The 20,378-nt window shown below is 37.8% G+C and overlaps 1 protein-coding gene across 2 annotated transcripts in view; it reads left to right on the top strand.

The window, feature by feature from the left end:
* specc1la (sperm antigen with calponin homology and coiled-coil domains 1-like a) overlaps positions 1–20,378 on the top strand; it is a 51,690-nt gene that overhangs the window by 442 nt on the left and 30,870 nt on the right. Inside the window, exon 1 of one of the 2 annotated variants that reach the window (XM_067413582.1) lies at positions 1,080–1,210. The exons of the other annotated variant lie outside the window; for it this stretch is intronic. The gene's annotated coding sequence lies outside the window, so the exon portion shown is untranslated. Of the gene's footprint in view, positions 1–1,079; positions 1,211–20,378 lie in introns of those variants that run through there. 2 annotated transcript variants of the gene reach the window in all.

Genomic DNA, 20,378 nt, shown 5'->3' with positions numbered 1-20,378 from the left:
CTGTACAGCCAAAACCCTGTTGGGTCATGGCAATCGGTATATGGTATTTGTCAGATTTCATTTGTTTGAAAAAAAATAACTAACGTTACTGTTTCTAGCTAACGGTTCTCTGAAACGTTACTGTACTATAATAGAGTCCTAATGAATTTCAACTAAATTATAACGTTCATTCAATGTAATGAGTAAACATACAGGCAGCGTTTCAAAATATAGTAAGCATGAATTCTAGTAGGGGTGTAACGATACCCTCATTTCACGATTTGATATATTATTGGGATACTTAAAACTGTACTGTTGATTAAAATGCTAAATTTGGTATTACATTGGGGATTAAATGAATAGGCTCGAACTTGGTGCTGGTATCCCAATGCACAGGGCAATAATAGCACCAGAATAAAAAATATTCATAATTCAGAAGCAGAAAATACAGAATTATTTTAGATGAATATGCTTGCACTCTGTCACTGACTAGATATATGTAGACCAGTTTTTACTGGGAACATAAGACATTAGGTATTATCAGAATACCCACAAAAATTCCCCTTTACTTTATTATACATTATATTCAACGTTATAGTAGTTATGTTACTGGCACTAAAACTCCGCTGTACACTTTTTTCTCTGTGAGATTTTTTTCTCACAGTAATTTTAATTTTTGGGTGAACAATACACACTATATTATGTCACTATCCAAGGTACATACTGTTGTATTTTTTATTGTGATTATATTGTGACACAATATGTTGATATACTATCTAAGTATTATTAATATAATTATATTAACTACTAGCGAAGTTCCAAGAGCTCATTCTTTGGTGTCAGGAGTCAGGATGCACTATAATGTCAGAAACTGTGATTATATGCTGAATGGAGATAGAACATGTATATTTTATTTAAAGGGTTACTTCAGCGATTAGCATGTGGCTTTGTATCAGTAGAAACCCTGGAGTATATTGAAATGATCGTGCTCCCCCCTCTTATATGCCCCTGAGACTAGAGATTTATGTATTTTATTTCTGGAAAAATTCCTCTCGTGACGCAAATTGACGATATTGGCGTCATCTTTGGAATGTTTGCCCAGAAGCTAAAGACTACAGCCAGCAGAGGGAGCCATTTCCACATGTTTTCAACTCGCGCATGGGGAATGGGAGATCACACTTACAGCACAGCTGGCAGCTACAGGCATTAATTTAAACGGATGCTGAGCAATGTAAGTGTTTTAACTTCTCAAATTAATTTCTATGAAAGTTAAGCTTCCAAAGGCATGAACTGAAACGCGTTGTGAATGTTTGCCACGAATGTGGTCGCGATTACCTCAGCTCTCATCACGAGAGCTCATCAGCTCATTTATGACATTAAATGTAATCTGACTCCTAATCTGAGTTAGTGCTGTGAGACTCACGCGGCGACTCGATCGTTACGCCCGTTTCACACATACTCCGTCTGCAGTGCGTGTGCGATGCGTATTTTTTTCAGTACCCATGTTAACGGATGACAGCTTTCACACTGCCCGCGGATGCGGTCCGTCAGACCATTCCAGGTGCGTTGCGTCTGCAGCAGTGTAGCGATCGTTTTCGTACAGAGTCTATTTTTTGCTGCGCTGCTGCATTAAAGTGAAAGAACATTGTTCGCATTAAAATAAACATGTACTGGCGCAAAAATCTAGTAATTTCACCACAGATGCATATCATTTAAAATATACTCTTGTTTCAAAGTCAACACATGGCTTCTTTTCTCAAGTAAAGCAACAAAACGACACCTTACCTGGCATTTAGGTAAAAAATGGATGGCCATAATGGATATCACTCGTACTTTCTTAGAGGTAAAAAGCAAAGTTCTTTTTGACCTGCAGGATTTCTTTTAAAAGGGTTTAAAAACGAAAGAAAAGACGAGAGTTGGCTGTTTTTGAATAGACTATTGTAAGTTTTAAATGTTTGTGATTTAGGCTATAACCTATGAATAAATGTTTTGCCTCTTGTGTGAGCTAAATCTAAAGTATATAAATATGAATTAATGAATTGAGAAAATGTTGTTTAAATGTAGGCTAGTAGCCTTCGTTAACCTGACTTCTATCAAAAGAGTAAACAAAGAGAATTGCAATTCTGACAAGCCATGTTCAGTAATAACTTTTGGATTTTAAATAAAAAATAATGAATAAATGCTGTGTTTGTGGTATGTAACAGCGGATCAGTTGCGGACTGCAAACGCAGCATGTGTGAAAACACAACAGGGCGTGCGGATCCTGCAACGCACACGCAACGCACTACAGACGGAGTATGTGTGAAACGGGTGTTATATTGAACAGACACAGTATTTAATTGTACTTTCTGAACTCAGTCACTGTAATCCAGTCGCGGTGGCTTTGGGAATGGCCTCATAGGGCAGCGAAGCATTCTGGGAATTGTAGTCTTTCATCCCCATGAGACAAAAATACATTTTCTGTCTTTTCTCAGTCTAGAAGGCACCAAATTCAAAAATAATTTCACATTTCTACTACATTAATGACCCATTTTAAATACAGATTCATCTTCCCAGCGCTGAAGTTCCCCTTTAATTATAACTTATGTTGTCTTTTTGCTTTTAGTACAAGCTTGTCCGAATGATAGCCAAAACGTTTTGGTCATAAAACGAGTTTTTGACGTTTATTGTACTTAAATACGAAGCCTCCGTTTCACTCCAGAAAATCACTGTAAGAGCTTAATAAAACATGCATGTGAGCTCAGCATTAAAATATTATCCATATAAACTCTCTCTCCTTGCATTATCATCAACATATAGCGAAGTACACATACACTAGTTACAATTAACAGTAAACCAATATATAGACCTTTATATGCCTGTTCGGGTGGTCCTTAATAAACTGGTAAAACTTTTATATCTGTAAATCAACTCGGATGAACTGTAATGAAGTGCATGCTCTCACCTTTATTACTGCCATATTCAGTATAACTCTGGAGACTGTAAGCTAGATCACCAACAGTTAATAGTGATCCATCCTTGAGTAACAACTTTTTTTGCAAAACCTGTGTTTGGTATTTTCACTTTGTATTAAAATTCATTCCCAAAGCAGTGTATGATGATTTGCGCAGACATAAACAATTCATGGGGGGCGTTCTCTTTAAAAATAAAACTAATGAACTTAGTTTTCAGCGGCTCTGATGTCATGGAGACTGTTATTTTCACTCCTGCATCCAACAACAAAACACAAAAAACCTCAATCGCTTATGAGAAATCATTGCCGCTACAGCTGCTCCAGCCTGGAGAAAATGGCAGACTGTGTACAAGTCGCTCAGGGTGGGGTCTTTGCTAATACGACAGTGTCCGTCAACAGGATGTGGACTGGGCCTGTAAAAAGTGACATCACTTTGCCAGAAATCTGCAAACGGCTTGTTCTGAGACAGTGCTTATGATTTATGGGAATAAAAAAAAATGAGTGGGTGGATTTTTATCATTATTGGGTGGTTGTATGCACACACTGCTGACACACATTTATGTTAAAGTGAATTTTGCATAATAGGTGCCTTTAAATATGCAGATGATGCTGAATTTACTTATGTTTTACAACAGTTTACTGTACTGTGTTGCATACCTAGTTCATATTCAGTTCTTTGGTTTTTGAAAAAAAATTATCTTGTAAGATCATCTAGGCCTACTTAATCTACTTTTGTCTACTGTAAGACCACTTTACAGTAGTTTAATGAAAATGTATGTTTCCTAAAGCTCATTGTTGAATCTGTACTCTTTCATTTGTTATATACTGTAATGGACATTGGGCTGTAAAATGATTCCTGATTGCCAAAAGGAGGTTTTTGTAGCAGTGTTATGAATTGGTCTAGGGTTCATTGGGCAGGAAAGTAGCCTGTGCATTTGTAGGTTTTGTGTGTCATCTGATGCCAAAGTTTTATTTTGAAATAAGTGAATGTTTTTGACTGAAATATTTGATTTTGACATGGAATTTTGAGGTTTGTACAAGTTGGTGTTGTTTAGTTATGAGATTGTTGTGAGAAAATGGTGAATTGTTTCATGAATTGTGTGTTAGCAGTCAAGAAAAACTAATAAAATAATGTACTATATAAATTTCTTCTAATTTTCCGTAATTGCGTATTTTGTATTTCCCTTTAATTTCCTACAGATCTTAGTCAGTCTGCTTTTGAGAGGAATGAAAATGAGGCTGTGATGAATAGAATACAGCATTCAATGGACTATAACTTACTGTTGTTTAAAGGGGGGGTGAAATGCTGTTTCATGCATACTGAGCTTTTTACACCTTTAAAGACTTGGATTCCCATCCTAAACATAGACAAAGTTTCAAAAACTAATGTTGGACGTTTGATGGAGTATTTCTGTGTTAAAAATACTCCTTCCGGTTTCTCACAAGTTTCGGAGAGTTTTTTTCGAGTATGGGTCTACTTGACGTTAAATAGAGCGGAAGGTCCTTGTATGGGCTGTACGGGCTCTTCTCCCGGAAGGGTGCGCGCGCGCGTGACTAGAGGGAGAGAGAGGAAATGCACGCTGTAAACAGTCTCTCAGGTGCAGATCCAGTCGTCCGTGAACACTTATGTCGCGCCGCGCTCCACTTTATTCCTATGGGTGACGTCGAGCGACTTCGACGCTTCAGCACAGCATTCCGGGAAGGCAGCGCTGCATTTGAACCGATTTGAACACAGAAATGACGGGAAGCTTCAAGGCATCGCTTCAGTCGCGTCGCAAAGTGGATTTCCACGGTCACTGCTGTCACAGGACTTCACCAAATCATACCAAAGAAGTGTGTTTTTGACAGAGCGGTCCTGCTTTGGAAGATGCCGGTGAGTAAATCAACTTCAAATGTCTCTGCTATTGGCTACCGTCGCATGAGTAAACATCAGTAAACGATACGATCGCGTGCTTCGTCATTCAAATGCGCTAACGGTTACTCCATTGTTGTTCTGTATAACGTTACACTATTCTGACTCTGACGTGCAAAACCGTTTTGCTTGCTACCTCTAAGGTCTAGTCACATACAATAGTCCATAAACCGAATCATGTCCTCATAAACTGCACACAAAGGCCCCTAAATACAGTACATACCACAGAGACGGACATCCTGATGTTGCCGTTTCTCCTGTTCAATTTATTTCAGCCTCAGATTTGATTGTGGATCATTATCTGTATTAGCTGAGATAGATGGGTTTCTCCACGCTTGAGGACGTCACCGCTTTGCGCGCTTGTCATTCTTTAGCTCCGCCCACACGATACGCCTCCAGGCGCTCGGTTTTTTCCGGAAAGACTTGGTACAGCCCATATTTCTTTTATAAATATGATAAAACTAAAGACTTTTCGGAGATATGAAGGATGCAATACTACTCTATAGGTACTCAAGATTGACATGAGATTGACTGAAACTGAGTGTTTCACCCCCCCTTTAACAACATAGCAATTGTTCAGCTGACGAAATGTATTTCCGAAAGAAAGAAAAATCAATATACAAACTCCATGAAAGTTTTGAGTTGTAGAAATTACGGGATCTAGGAACCTTTATACAGGATGTGCCATTGTAAAGACTGTATTCAGACTGCAGGTAAATGGGGCGCAAATCCAATTTTCTTGCTCATATGTGACTCACATGGAATCTGATCTTTTCCGTTCTGATTTGGGCCACTTCCATATATGGTTTGATACAGGTCTGATGTTTTGCAATGAGACCTCATTCTAAATCATGTCACTCTAGTGTAGGGCTGGGCAATATGGCCAACAAATCATATCTCGGTATTTTTTGGCTGAATTGCTATATGCGGTAGCCTAGAAATCTAGACGCACCCTATCGGCAGCAAATTTAAGTTGCAGCCAGGGTTATCTAGCAACTCTCCGTTGATTGTGAGCTGAAAAAAAACCCCTCTGGTCAGGCCAATCACATCGTGTATAGAGTCAGTTGACAGGCTTTACATAATGACGGCAGAGTTGTGGAGGTTCCACTTGCTACTTGTAAACAAAGAAGCTGGTGAACAGTGGTCTGTCGAATCAGCTTTGACCATGACTCTGGAAGACTTGGAGTTATGATTTTATTTGAGAAAAGAACAAAGAACAGCACTGAAATCATTCTTAAGAAAGAAAGATGTGTTTGAAGTTTTGCAAACCGGATATATGGTGAAAGTTTAATCTATCAGCTCCGCTTCACCTTCTTCGTTGCTCTGGTTGGTTATAGCACTATCCTATTGTGTACAGGGGGAATTTGAAAGACTGGCTTGTCAGGCTAGATACACTATATATCCCATTCATTTCTTTGTCTTTCTATTTGGATACAATTTTTATTTTACATCCTGCCCAGTGATTTCCTAAAAACAAGGTTAAATAATAGTTAAAAGGGGGGCGCTAGTGCACATGCGTAGGATGTAGACGTGTTTGGTTTTGTGCTCCCCACCGCAACTAATGCAAAGACACCGAACACCATAATAAAACTGTCCAAAAATTGATATTTTTTGTTGTTTGCCTATTTAATCTGCCGAACTTCGCTAATCTGAAAATGTTGCGGCAAAGAAACCCTCCTGGGAAGTCCAAGACCAATGATGGATACATCAGCAGTGCTAATGCTAGTGGGGCTAGTGCCAATGACAGCCGCTCCAACGAGCCTCCTGTTAAACCTCCGGCTACCACGTCAGATACCACGTCCATAGACAAAACCTACATGTACGAGATATGCAAAGAAATGTCGGAGACGATTCTGGAGAGGCTTGATAAACATTTTGATGCTTTTGACACAAAGTTTCAATCTGTGCTCTCCGTGCAAACTGACCTGCAAAACCGTATGATCAACCAAGAGCAAACGACCAGTGCACTTGAAGAGCGTGTGGAAGTGCTTGAACCCAAATGTGAAAATTTAACAAAGTACGCCAGCCAACTTCAAGCCAAACTACTAGAATTAGAAGCACGCTCCCGCAGACGCAACATTAAAATTGTTGGTATAAAAGAAGATTCAGAAGAAGGAAGAACGACTGATTTTGTCTCCAAACTCATTCCTGAACTTTTGTGGACGATTTGACATGTAGAATCATCGTTGGGCCATTGGTGAAAGAGAGAACTCTGATTGGCTGTTCAGGTTAGCAAATTAGTTAGTGCACGGGAATAAGAGCAAAAGTGACATTTGGCACAGACAGAAGGCTGTTCTAATTTTACGCCATCTTACCTGAGCATTCCACTGCGCAAATATTTTCATAACACGATCATTTCATAATAACGAAATTAACACTACCTTACTGTGTGATTTTGATTAATATCATAGCAAGACATTTTTCTTCACTTTGCTTTCCGTTTGTGGAAAAAATGTCATCTTCTCAAGCTATTTATCACAACTGCAATTGTGTCCAGGGAAAGAGACTTATGCAATAAGAATTACAGCCTGTTTGGGCCACTCTCGATCCTTGGCTTCCGCAGGACAGTCATCCCAAGTGAAAAAGTTGGAGTTCTTGGAGGCCATCCTCTTAAGATCTAATAAACCACCAAAAAGGCCTCCAAACAAAACACATTCCTGGAGCTGAAGCAGTGGGAGGGTTTCTGTTGCAATGTGTGTATAGGTTCGCGTATAGGAAAACTGAAGGCCTGCTGAGATGTTTCAAGTGTGTGTGGGAAAAAGATGCCCCTCATGTTTCCTCTATCAGTATGTTCTCGCTGAGCATCATAAACCTTTCACTATTTGTCAAGTTCAATGTTGGTTTATGTTTGTAGGCAAATATGTTTCTTAAATATCTGTGAATATGAATTCAAAATGATTGGTGTTTTGGGAAGATGTGTGTTGGATGATGCTTCCACAACGAAGGGAAGGGCTCACTAATTTTATTGCGTTTGAAGATTGCCAACAGATGTTTTGTTGGCTGTTTTGATGGAACAAGATGTTGTTCAGACATTTTACAGCGTTTGAAGGTCTTGTGCAATTGGTAGCGTTTCAGATAAAAGATGAAGTGGAATATAGGGATTTCAGGAGCTGAACTGGGATTGAATTGTCTGCTTTTTTTAATACCTATGCTCCAAAGGGTTTTGGGCAGGTTTTTTTTATTTATAATTTAGCAAGGTTAAATTGAAAGAAATTTACTGTAAACATTTGTTACAAAAGGTTTCTGTTTTAAATGAATGCTTTTCTTTTGAACTTTCTATTCTTAAAAATACTTTTTATTTATTTATTTTATTTTACTTTTTTTCTGTTTCCACAGAAATATAAAGCAGCACAACTGTTTTCAACATGTTTTTTTCAAGCCATAATGAGAAACAATTTTATTACTTATTATTAATAATGTCATCAATGTTTTTGAAAAAGGAAACATCTAAAAGAAATATAGCTGTCTCAAATAACCCAATCAAAATCAATAAGGTCGGGCACTGGATACGTTTGAGCTGAACTGAAGCACTTTCTAAGGGGTTAAATCAAACGCATATTATATTCAGGGGTTTTCCTGGGTCAAAATGGTCTTTGGTGGAGCCCAATACTGACAATAAATTTAAAATAAATGCAAAGAAGCACTTTGTGATTTTTGCTTATATTTGGATGTCTCATATTATGTATAATCTCTTACTTTGATGTTTCTTTATTTTGTTCCTCATTGTTTACACTGTTTACTGATATCGATATTAAAAAGTGGCATTGAAAAGTTTTTTAATAAACCTAAATTTCTATCGTAAGATATGCCGTAAGAAGCATTGGTGAATACAGCTAATTTCGTTCTTACCTTCTCCATAGTATCCAATAGTATCCAGCGTGGCCTGGCAGTGTAAGCACACACACTTAACACACAATGCGCAGACTAAATGACAAACTGTTTTTATCAACTAAATGAGTTTTTTTACACTTGTAAATTCTGTAAATAGTTGCTTTATTTTTCAGGGACTGCAAATGCATTATAATTAGCAGTTTATTGCAGATTTATTTGAATTTTTTTTAACATAAGAAGCTACAGAAGCTACATTTTTGAAAGAATCGTCCTCAAATTTTAATCAAAACATGTTTAGACATTCAGTTTTATATTTAGGTTATTTTCAGGGCTTTAAAATTAAAATCTCATATTTTTTTCCATAAGGGAATAATAAAAAAATAAAAACGTGAGTCACTTACATGCATATTTCCCCTTGTTTTAATCTGTCCCTATACTACTTTGAGTTATGATTTTGGGTAACATAATTTGAAGTGTCTAGTTTAAAATAAGACCACATTTATGGATATAGACCATAGGGTTTAAGAGCTGCAGACATTTTTATTTGGGGTATGTCGTGTTTTTTTAATTCTCAAAAAAGGGGTGAGGATTAAGAGGTTAATGGCTGCAACATTGTAAGCCAAAAACAAAAAACAAAACATGGGCTCCAGTCAGACTCGGACTGAGATTTTTGATAAGCTGTCGGACAAAACCGCACTACGAAAAGTAGGGGTGTGCACGAATATTCGAATATTCGATCTATAATTAACATTCGAAAACTAAAAATACTATTCGAATTTTATTTTGTTAATTGGCTGGCAGTAAATGCAGTTGTAGCAGATATCAAGTGGTACCCTCAGGACAGAAGGACAGCCAAAACATGGATGAGATGAAGGATGTACATTTATTTCCTTTAAAAAAAAAAAGTAGGTTGGAGCAAAATTAGAAAACACACACACACTGGAAGGCCTACTGTCTCACTCCCCGTCTGCATTCACAGTCAGACTGAGCGCGAACGCTTAAAGGGGAAGCGATAACGCATCCTAAGGTGCGCCACTAATTAAGGCCCCACCTACAACAATTGGTAGGAACTCCCGACTGGAACCATTGAAAATTAAACATAAATAACAATGAAAGGGTAACATTAAGTTTTGATGAAGTTAACACATTTACAAAATATTTCTTTCAACACAAATAAGGTAAAATAAAATAATAAAAGTAGGATGACATAAAATAAAAAGTCACAAGCAACTGGCTACACAGTGACTCCATGAGAAATCCCTCTAAATCTCACAGTTATAACTCAATCCACTGGGTGGCGATGTGGAGCAGGTTTATAAGTTAAGTGCATTTGATCACAATGTCGTCGTCTGCCTCGAAATGTTTGGAATTAACGTTACTTCGATGAAAATTGAAAATGCTGTTACAAAATGGAGTTACTTTTGATGAAATCAATTACTGAAACTGAGTTATAATAATATCACCACCACAAACGAGAATCACATGAAATCCAAACACCAGTGGAATGAGCGATCACTGCTCAGGAGTGCAGGTAAGCTCATCTGTAGCTACCCCGAGTGAGAGTGAGATAACTTATGATAGCAAAATGATCTTGAGACAAATGCTTCCTTTAAAGTTCTTTGAGGGTTTATGAACAGAAAACACAAAGTTCTTCACTCAAACTTCACTTAACCGTTATCTTTGTCTCGGCAACGCCTGTCAGTGGCGCATTTTCTCACCCGAGAATAATATCATAATCCAATAATATTATAGTTTCTCTCTACATGCACTCTAAAAACTAATACTATGATTTACTCAATTTTTTTGGTGAAACATTTTTACACTAAAAAAATTGAGTAAATTTTAAAGCAGTGAAATCAATTATAGACACCATAAGAACTGAGTAAATGTAAGTAAAAAAATTAAGTAGATCTGAGTAACTGCATTTGTTACATTAACAAATTCAATTGAGTAGAAAAAATTGTGTAAAAAGCATTTAAAAAACAATATTTATGACTAATATGAACTGCTTTTATTTATGAGTATTACTAACTTGTATAGTATAACTTTAATTTCCTCTAAACCTTTGTAAAATACTCCACAGTCCACACAAACACACTTATACATGACATGGCCTTTATTGTCGATGAGTACAGCAATAACGTTACAGCATATATTACTGTTTTGACATGTAAAGAATAAGAGTTATTTTACAACTTTTAAACTCATGTAACAAACATTTTAGAAATAAAAATTAAACATTTAAAAGTAATTCAAGTGTAATCAACCGGTCTGTTATCCCATTTCCACCGTATCAGCGCTGTTTCTCGAGCCTGAGATGGACTAACCGGTCTGCGGGTGGACTTTGAACTTGAGACCGCTGTCCTGCGTTTCATTTTTAGGCGCCAGACTCCATAACCTGACAATAAACAAACAGTGGCCAGTTTTAATAAGATTTTATCATCCAAATTCATTATATTCATTATCTTTACGAATAAAATTGTGTCTTTTGAGCAACACAGCAGGCGTTTCAAAGACCAACGCCACACGTTAACTTAAGGTGACTCACACTGTCCCTGTATGTTGTTTTGAATTAAATAAAATGCCTTTTAGCACAGTAATGATTATATAGATTTAAAAAAAAAACATACAAACCTGAATTTCACAGAGGAAATGCCCCAATTCTGCGACGCTGAGAAGAAGAAACTGCTCGGGTGACTGAGGAGAATTCAAATATCCACTCACTCAACCGTCCAGCTGACGTCACGTCAGAGGGTGGGGGAGGGGCGCATTGTTTTAATCGAGTAAACTTACTCAATTTCTTCAGTGTGTGTTAAATATTAATAATCTTGATTTTAATTAAGTAATATTTGTGGTTCTTGAAACAGATCGGTTTAATTCTCCATTCTCAAATATTTTGAAATAAATTTCACAAATGTATTAAGTATATTTAAAATAAATAATTGGTTATTTGAATACTAAATTATTTTAGTGAAAAAAACTTAAATATAACTATACATTTTAGACAAAATTAACTGTTGGATTTTTAGTCAATTATTTTGGTATCTTTAACTAAAACCATCAAGTAAATGATATTGAGAGATTTTATTAAGTTAATAAAGTTAATTATTACTGTGATATTTACTAAGCCACTGAATTATTTTTTAGAGAATGAAAATGTGAAACAATACAAAGTTAACACATCAGCCATATCAAACACACACACACACACAGGTCGGTAGGCTATAGCCTATTGACGTGTGTGTGTGTGTGTGTGTGTACGTCATGCTAACTGACGCGCTCTGCGCTCGTGCTCCTTGAGCTTATAATGCTTTTGTTCTCTAGGCATTTTTTTACACACTGTTTAATGTTTTAAAAACCTTAAGATATAACGTTAGCGTGTTGTGTACATTGCCTAATCATAAGCTTGTTCAGAAATGGTGACGACATGTTTAGAGAAAAAAAGAAAGAAACATCTCTCTCATTTTCTCAAAATACCTAATTTAAATAAACGAATATTCGAATATTCGATTTTTATGAGCCCAAATATTCGAATACAATATTTTGGGAAAATGCCCATCCCTAACGAAAAGCATTAAACAAGGCTTCAGATGGCACTAATGCCCAGGGAATACAGAGACTATACTAGAGCGGCCAGCTTCCAATGGTCAGCGGCCATTTTCATTCCCCCGCCAGTCAGGAGCTTGTATACTACTGCTGTAGGCTATTGTAATACAGCATAGCTTATTTTGGACATAACTTTGTCACCCTTTCTGTCGAAATGGTCCCACAAAGTATGCTTCTTTCCCATTGCTTCATTTTGCGAAATATGTCTGTGTCGGCAGTGTTTCGTCTGTGTTCGTTGCATATGTCAATGCGCCCCGTTATATGATAGTGTTAATCGGTGAAAATTCTTACTGTCGGTTAACGGTTAAACGGTCAATATGAGCATCCCTAGAACCTCCATATCAATGGATGCGTTTACATGCACGTTCTTAAGCCGATTATGCCTCCTAAACCGACAATGAACATGATCATGTAAACGCGGTAACCCGTTTTCTTTTATCGGAGTAATATCATAAACGGCGTAAGAATAAACCGGTCGGGACAGGTAGTTTTTTGCCTACCTATTTTTTGTTTTTCGCGCTGCATGTAAACGCATTAACCTGCTTTCTGTTGGCATTGAAGTGCGCATGTGTGATGGGTGACAAACGCAAACTTGGAGCAGATTTAAACGCATCCAGACAGAGCGAGCTAGCGTTTTGCATTCAATAAGGACATATCACAAACGCAGACTCGTTTAAGACCCAGAAAATTGTAAAGAGGTGTTCTCTTTTCTCATGCAGCAGAAGTAGCCTAGAAGAGGTTCAGTCAAAAATGTTGCATAACTGCATAAGGGATAATATGAGCCGTAAATCTTCTGCTGACACGGTGCACGCTTTATTTAACATCACAACTGACGTAACATTTGAAAAACTCAGAGTCAGGTATATGGACTCTGGTATATTATTATTTTTGACGGCACTACATGGAAATAACCCGGTTGATAAATAGTCATGTAAACGCGGTTTACTTGCGTTGTCCATTTACTGGTTTGCATGTAAGCGGGAAAACTGGTTATTTCAATAAGCTGATTTTTTGGAGTTATCAGCTTACTGGTGTGCATGTAAACGCACCCATTGTTTGGTATTTAATATTCATGAAGATCAGGAGTTTGATCCAATAAGTTTCAGTGTGCTTTTTATGCACGGGAAGTGACTGTGCTGTGTTGTTCTTTGAAATACTAACTTCACTGACTCACAGATTAAATATATTGTTTATTATTTTAAGTTTATTACAGTAAACACCGCAGCGTATTCCCACTCTGTTTCCACAAGGCTACCCAAACACAAACGGCCTGACCGCACCGGGCAGCACTCCAAGACATCCATCACGCTCTGATGAAGAGGACTAAACAAATAGTGCCATCCCAGTGCTCCCGTAACTAACTCCACTGAGACACATTTCCAAAGAGAAAGAACAAAGAGTCCAAACAAATATAGTCACAGGAGTCAATTCTCAGCAAATTGACACCTTTTTGTGGCCATTTTGGCTGTGATTGCCTAGTTACTGAAAGGCCGAAACAATTATTAATGTGAATCGAGCAAATGCCGTTATCCAAGTTAGGAATCAAGAAGCAGTTATTATTCAGAAGAGCGAGGAGCCTCAGATCATGTCACGTGTGTCTTTTTAATAGGCAGGGTCCACAGTGTTATGATGACCTCATTGTAGTAATAAATCATGTGTGATCGTTACACATGCTGCGCACACCTCATAATGTGACCTCATCCTGCATGGTCCTGACAGCAAACAATGTCACGGTCAAGAGGTAAAGAGAGCATATAAAAAAAAAACTCCATATGCTTTCCACATATAGCACAACATATGCTTCCTTTTACTTCGGTCAGGCCTTGAAACCTTGGCCTACTAGGTAATGGATGTATTCCGCTATCAGTATGTGATACACTCTGCAGAGGAGTTTTAAACCAATCATCTGTTTCTCTGTATGTGTGTAAACGTCTCTGCTATGACTCATATTTGAGGGATTGGTGGGTTGTGTTAGTGTTGAGTCTCTGTCAGCACCTCTTAATGCTCACTCTATAGCAGAGGTCAGCTTGAAGTCAAATCTGGGAGCCGCACTGTACTTATTCATAGTGCTGATTTCTGCCATTGTTTTTTGTTTTATGATTACAGTAAATCATTATAGCTGATCGTCTTGGGATGTGGCTCAAGTATGAAATGTACCATTTTTGCCCACCAGTAACGGTGGCTGTTGTATAACCAGTTTTACCAGTCACTAAAGGTGCATTCACACTACTAGTCGTGACACGACCCTTATTCATTTCAATGGAGAGCAGGTGATTTCCGGCGACACATGCGACAGTGACATTTGGTGAATGGATGGAGTGTGTCCAGTGATGCAACAAAGTTGAGATCTGTTCAAATAAAGAGCGACAACCAATAGGAGTGAAGTCAGTGGCGCATGCGTGATCCGTCGCTCTTCAGTGCCAAGGCAAGATGAAGGAGAAGCTCATATTAGCAGTTAGTGTCTGTCCTATAATTTCTGACATGTACATAAGGTGGTACTTGCCGTGCTGACTCTGAGCCTGAATGGTTTTGTGATTCCATTTTATATTTGGACTTTTCCTTCCAAAAAGTTTGTTTGTAGCTGCAAGAAAACTGATTTGTTGTCTCCAACAGTGCTTCTCACACCTGTCCTAGGGACCCCACACCACTGCACATTTTGATGTCTCTGCCATTTAACACACCTGATTCAACTAATCAGCAGCTCATTAGCACAGACAAGGCTTGAACTTGTTGCGTCTGATGTAGGAGATATCCAAAATGTGCTATGTCCCCAGGACAGGTTTGAGAAGCAGTGGTCTACAACATGGAGTAACATCCGCAAATGTCATTCACAAACGTCCCTAGGCAAACATTAGTTGGTACTTTAACCCTACACTGAAAAAATATATTTTTACTGCTTGTTCAAATTGCTTAGTTAAAATGAGCAATTGCAATACATTTTGTCCTAACTTAATTTGATTGTGTTCAATCCACTTAAATATAAGTCAAACTTAAGTCAAACTTAATCCAATTGGTTTGTGCTACAAGAATGATGTGTTGCATTAACTGAAACTTGGCTTTTAAGCAGGGCTTGTTAGTTCCCAGCATGCTTTGCATGGCTAAACCAGGAGAAAGTAAATGTTATTTTATGTATTTGTGAGCAAGATAAGAAAAGGAGAGACTTGATTGTATTCTATAGGGTTTTATATTTAATTGGGTGGGAATTATTTGAACGATTTAAATTACGGTGGGTTACATTGTGGAGAAGAGTGCAGCATTTGCGGCTGTGACAAATTTCAAATTTCATAGCATGCTTTGCTGAAAGACCTTTTAATGCATAGCATTTGATTAAGATGCTAATGTGTGCTATTGCTAGCTAAAAGTTTGTGAACTAGCTAGTGCAGTATTATAATTCGTAACGTAACATTAAAATACATGAAACTGAAGTATGAATGAATATATGATTTTGAATCCCTGAATCATGTCATGGAGCCATATAAAATTTGCTTTGAAACTACTTCATTGGGTCACTTAAAATGTATTCATTCCATGATGTTAAAGGACAACTCCGGTGAGAAATGACTCTAAGGGGAAATTAACAAATGGTTACAGAGTAATTAGTTCTCTGGGATGCGTTTTTATTAAAATCTCTAAGAACAGATTAGCTTTATAACACTTGTCTATGGGGCAAAGGGTAAGTGAAATTAAATCGCTAGTTAATACCTCAAAATAACAAGGCTCAGAATAGCCTCACACTAACACGGTAGAATGATGAGGGTCACTACATGCAAACCGAAGCATTGAGAGCTTTGTAAGTGTACAAAAAGTTTAAAAAGAAGATGCTTTATAAAGACGCGTTTACGGTCAGGCGCCATCTTGGAAAACTCATCTCGACTAGTAGAGCGATGAATGCTTTGCTAAGTAATGAACTGTGACTTGGAATCTCATATGGTCCGTTGCTTCCGGAAGAAAGCACTGAACTCAACAGAGAAAATAAATAAATAAAAATAAAAATGTCCATGTAATTAGATTTATAAGAGGAATACCATTTTTAATTTTTTGTTTCCGATTCCAGAATTGGAATTGTTCTTACGATTCCCAACCCTACCTGTAAGAGCTGTATTTGTGATGTTTGAGTTGGGAGAGGCACAACACGTGAAAGGGGCATGTAGTTTTACATGCAAGACAGCCATCATGGCAAGCATGAAATTCAGGAAGTTATCTGCTCAGAAAAGAAGGGCAAGCTAATACAAATAAACAAGCCAACACAACATTTCCCTTAGTCATAATTAATCCAGGTTAAACGAAGGGAGTCTTCAGTAAGTGCCTGAAGATTGGGTGGGATCCTGCTGTTCTGTAGTGGAAGATGGGTGTGAGAACAGCTAAGTTGTCATGTTAAGGGTGTGACTGGCCGCATGTTATAGTTTGTCTGAAGGGTGAGTCATTTTTCTTGAGGTCAATGGATGTAGAATATGATTGATTGTTAAAGGGTTAGCTCACCCAAAAATGAAAATTTTCTCATTAATTACTTACACTAATGTTATGCGACACCCGTAAGACCTCCGTTCATCTTCAGAACACAAATGAAGATATTTTTGTTGAAATCCTGTGGCTCAGGAAGACCTTCATTGACACCAATGTCATTTCCTCTCTCAAGACCCATAAAAGGCACTAAAGACGTCGTTACAAAGTCCATCTCTCTACAGTGGTTCTAATAATTTTATGACGTGACGAGAATAGTTTTTGTGCACAAAAAAACTAAATAACAACTTGTATAGTGATGGGCCGAATTCAAAACAAAGTTTCGAACAGTTATGAATCAGCGTATTTATTCATGATTCGGATCGGATGCTGAAATCACGTTACATTAGCGATCCAAATCATGTATCAATAAGCTGATTCATAATCGTTTAAAACGTAGTTTCGTTTATTTAATTTTTTTTGCGCACAAAACTAGTCTCGTCGCTTCATAAAATGATTGTAGAACCACTGTAGTGAGATGGGCTTTAAGGGTCTTGAGAGAGGAAATGACATTGGTGTCAATGAAGGCCTGTCTGAGCCATCAGATTTCAACAAAAATATCTTCATTTGATGGACTTTTGTGTTTCGAAGATGAACCCTGTCTTACAGGTGACGAACGAAATTAGGGTGAGTAATTAATGACAGAATTTTCATTTTTGGGTGAACTAACCCTTTAATTGGTTTGTATGACAGGACAAGTGTTTTAACTTGATCCCAGCAGGGATGTATACATGTAATGACTAAATTAAATTTTATATGGTTTTTATCGAATGTACTGTAATGTATTTCAATTTAAAAAACCTATATAATTTTATACTGTTAAAGGTGCACTATGGAGCTTTCCGTCCACTGGAGGGCGCCTATTCAAAACAAATCGTAGTTTGATGACGCAACGTGTGAGCGCAGCATCTTGGGAGATGTGTTCTTCTCATCACAGCCGGTGGAAAATAGGACTCGGGCAGAAATCAAGTTCATACATGCGGTTATTAACGTTACTGTAGTCTAAAGCAGAGCAGGACCGAGTGTTATGGACCTGAGCACAGCTGCTGGAGCGATTGTTAAACAAATACCCGCCCCGCGAATACCGGGACTTTTATTATGACGGGACGGGAGTCAGTCGCCTGTCGCCTGCACTGATCAGCTCTTCCGGTTATGATTTTGAGGTAATGTAGCTCTGTTTATCATATTAGATACATTTAAGTGTGTTTAAAACGATGTTATGACTTTACTCCGTGCGTTCACTTGTTCACACTGCTAAGAGTAAAGCGCTCCTGCCAAATAAAAGCCGAAACCGAGGGTAACGCAGATATGACGCGATTGACAGGCGACTCCCTCAAATGCAATGTTAAAATGTCCCTGTCCTTAGTTAAAATAGCAATTTTCTCACAATTTACAAAAAGTTGGAAACTTCTGGGATATTGTAGGTACTCAACTGAACAAAATATATAACACCGGCCTAGTGGTTTTTGGATATTTTACTGCAAAAATACTACATAGTGAACCTTTAATTAGTGTTACATTTTGTCAACCGTATCCTGTTTTTCAGTCAAGTTTCAGTTAAAGTGTCTGCATAATGATATTATTTTTCTCAAAATTATAATCTAATATAATATATGATCCACAGCGATTGTTGTCATTTGAGAAATATTTTTTTTACGTTTTCATCTGAATTATTGTACAAATCATGCGTATGTCAACCAATACTCATATAAAGTAACATTTTCTGTCTGCATTATGAAAACGATAAAATAAGAAACTTGAAATTACTAATAGTAAGTCCAATAATTCAAAATTACATTAAGGCTTTGGAGTCAGTGCAAATAGTGTGCCTTGCTATTTACACTAGATCCGCTCAACAATGGCCGGCTGCCTGGGCCACACAAGATTAAAAAAGACGTGCATATTGCAACATCTTCAGTGGTGTATAGAGCCAAAGTCTCAAGGATCTTGGTTTTGACACGATCGACCCGGGTTTGAATCCACCTTTTGCCAAGCTTGCTTGTCTTCCTTTTGCCGTCACATATCACATCGCGAAGGCATTTACTTTCAATTAAAATTAAGAGCATTTTCTAAAAATGGAAATAAAGTTCCTAACGAAATGTTTAATAATAAGAAGAATATTTACTGGGTATGGGGTAGGTGTAGGAAGGGCTTTTTTGTCCCATTAATGCGGCACCCATTTAGGCCATCCTTAAAAATATTTTGGTTTGCAGTAACAGTAAAAATTTTTTTAAAAAGGGTCGGTAGGTAGGTCTATATTTTTTTTTTTTTCAAATTTTAATACAAAAAAAAATGTACATTTTTGGTGGTGGTGATTACGTAGGTATGAATTTAAACAAATTGGCATATCGTGACATCACTGACTGGGTCTTCAAGCCGTGCCTTCGGGCGTGTAGGCTAATTGCAGGCTATATAGACAACAAACAAATTGAAATATTTGTCAAAAACATGTTTATTGCATAAATTTCAGGTGCATTCTTTAAGAAAAGGGTCCAACCACCAGCTAGCTGTCAACCCTCCCTTTTTTTCCGGGTTTCTCACGTATTTTAGCTCTTTTCCCGCTGTCTTCCCGTTTTAGTATTTTCCCGTGATATGTTTCTTATTTTTATGCTCGATTGTGTTAACTCAGAACACGCAACTATCTGTGTCTCTGAAGTGGCTTGCACTTCTTGCCAGACCAACGCATCTGGTGATATAGACTAGTGCATTTGAATATTAAAAAGCAAAAAGTTGTTTTTATGAATTCAATTAATTAAGTAGCTATAACCAGCTATTCAATCAAGAGCAGTGAGTTAGTCCTTATCTTTTGTTTGACAGACAGCAGTAAAGGCTACTGCCCCTTTAAGACCTAATACAGAGATATGCATCGTCTTTCTCAACTGTATAAAGTTCTCTTAAGGGATATAGACTGTCTGATGGATACTCATCAAGATCGACATGTTGACATACTTTTTGTGTGAGTTTATCCGTTCAAACGCAAGACTTGAAAGAACTCAATATTTGCGCGCTGTGAGACGTGCGCGCGCTGCGAACAGAGACAGATCTTCTCTCACTGCAGAGGGTTCTCATTCGCGTCTTCTGGCGAATATACTGAGTGATGATGGCGAAAATGACTGGTCATACGGCAGCACTCGCATGCATTGAACACAGTTTACAAATATAGACCGTTTTGCCCATGTTTTCTTTTATTATCGCTGTTGTAGTGCACGTGTATCCATCGACAGAACCATACATAAAGCATTATTTTTCAAGTTACAACCAGTGCCGCCGCTCCCACCACGCGCTGGGGTCGAGCAGAACACACTACCCATAGCAACGCGTTAGGACAACGACATTTCAGACTGACAGAGACAAGATAAACGGCTTTTCCGCCATTTGTTACTGTTTTGTACACGTTGTTATATTAATTATAATTCAAAATCTGTTTTATTCGCCACAATATAGTAATGATAAATGTTGAGAGCGGCACTTTTGATTCATTTTCAGAAAGGGCAGGGGCTCAAACTAAGCCCTCCCTTCTGCAGTGCACTTGCCCGGTGTGTGTAACGTGTCCATGGTCCTGACTCCTGTCACACAATACGGCGAAATCTCCGACAG

The sequence above is a fragment of the Pseudorasbora parva genome, chromosome 13 (assembly GCF_024679245.1).
Source record: "Pseudorasbora parva isolate DD20220531a chromosome 13, ASM2467924v1, whole genome shotgun sequence".
Lineage (NCBI taxonomy): Eukaryota > Metazoa > Chordata > Actinopteri > Cypriniformes > Gobionidae > Pseudorasbora > Pseudorasbora parva.
The sequence above is the reverse complement of the archived record's forward strand: the minus strand, read 5'-3'. Positions and strand labels throughout refer to the sequence as shown.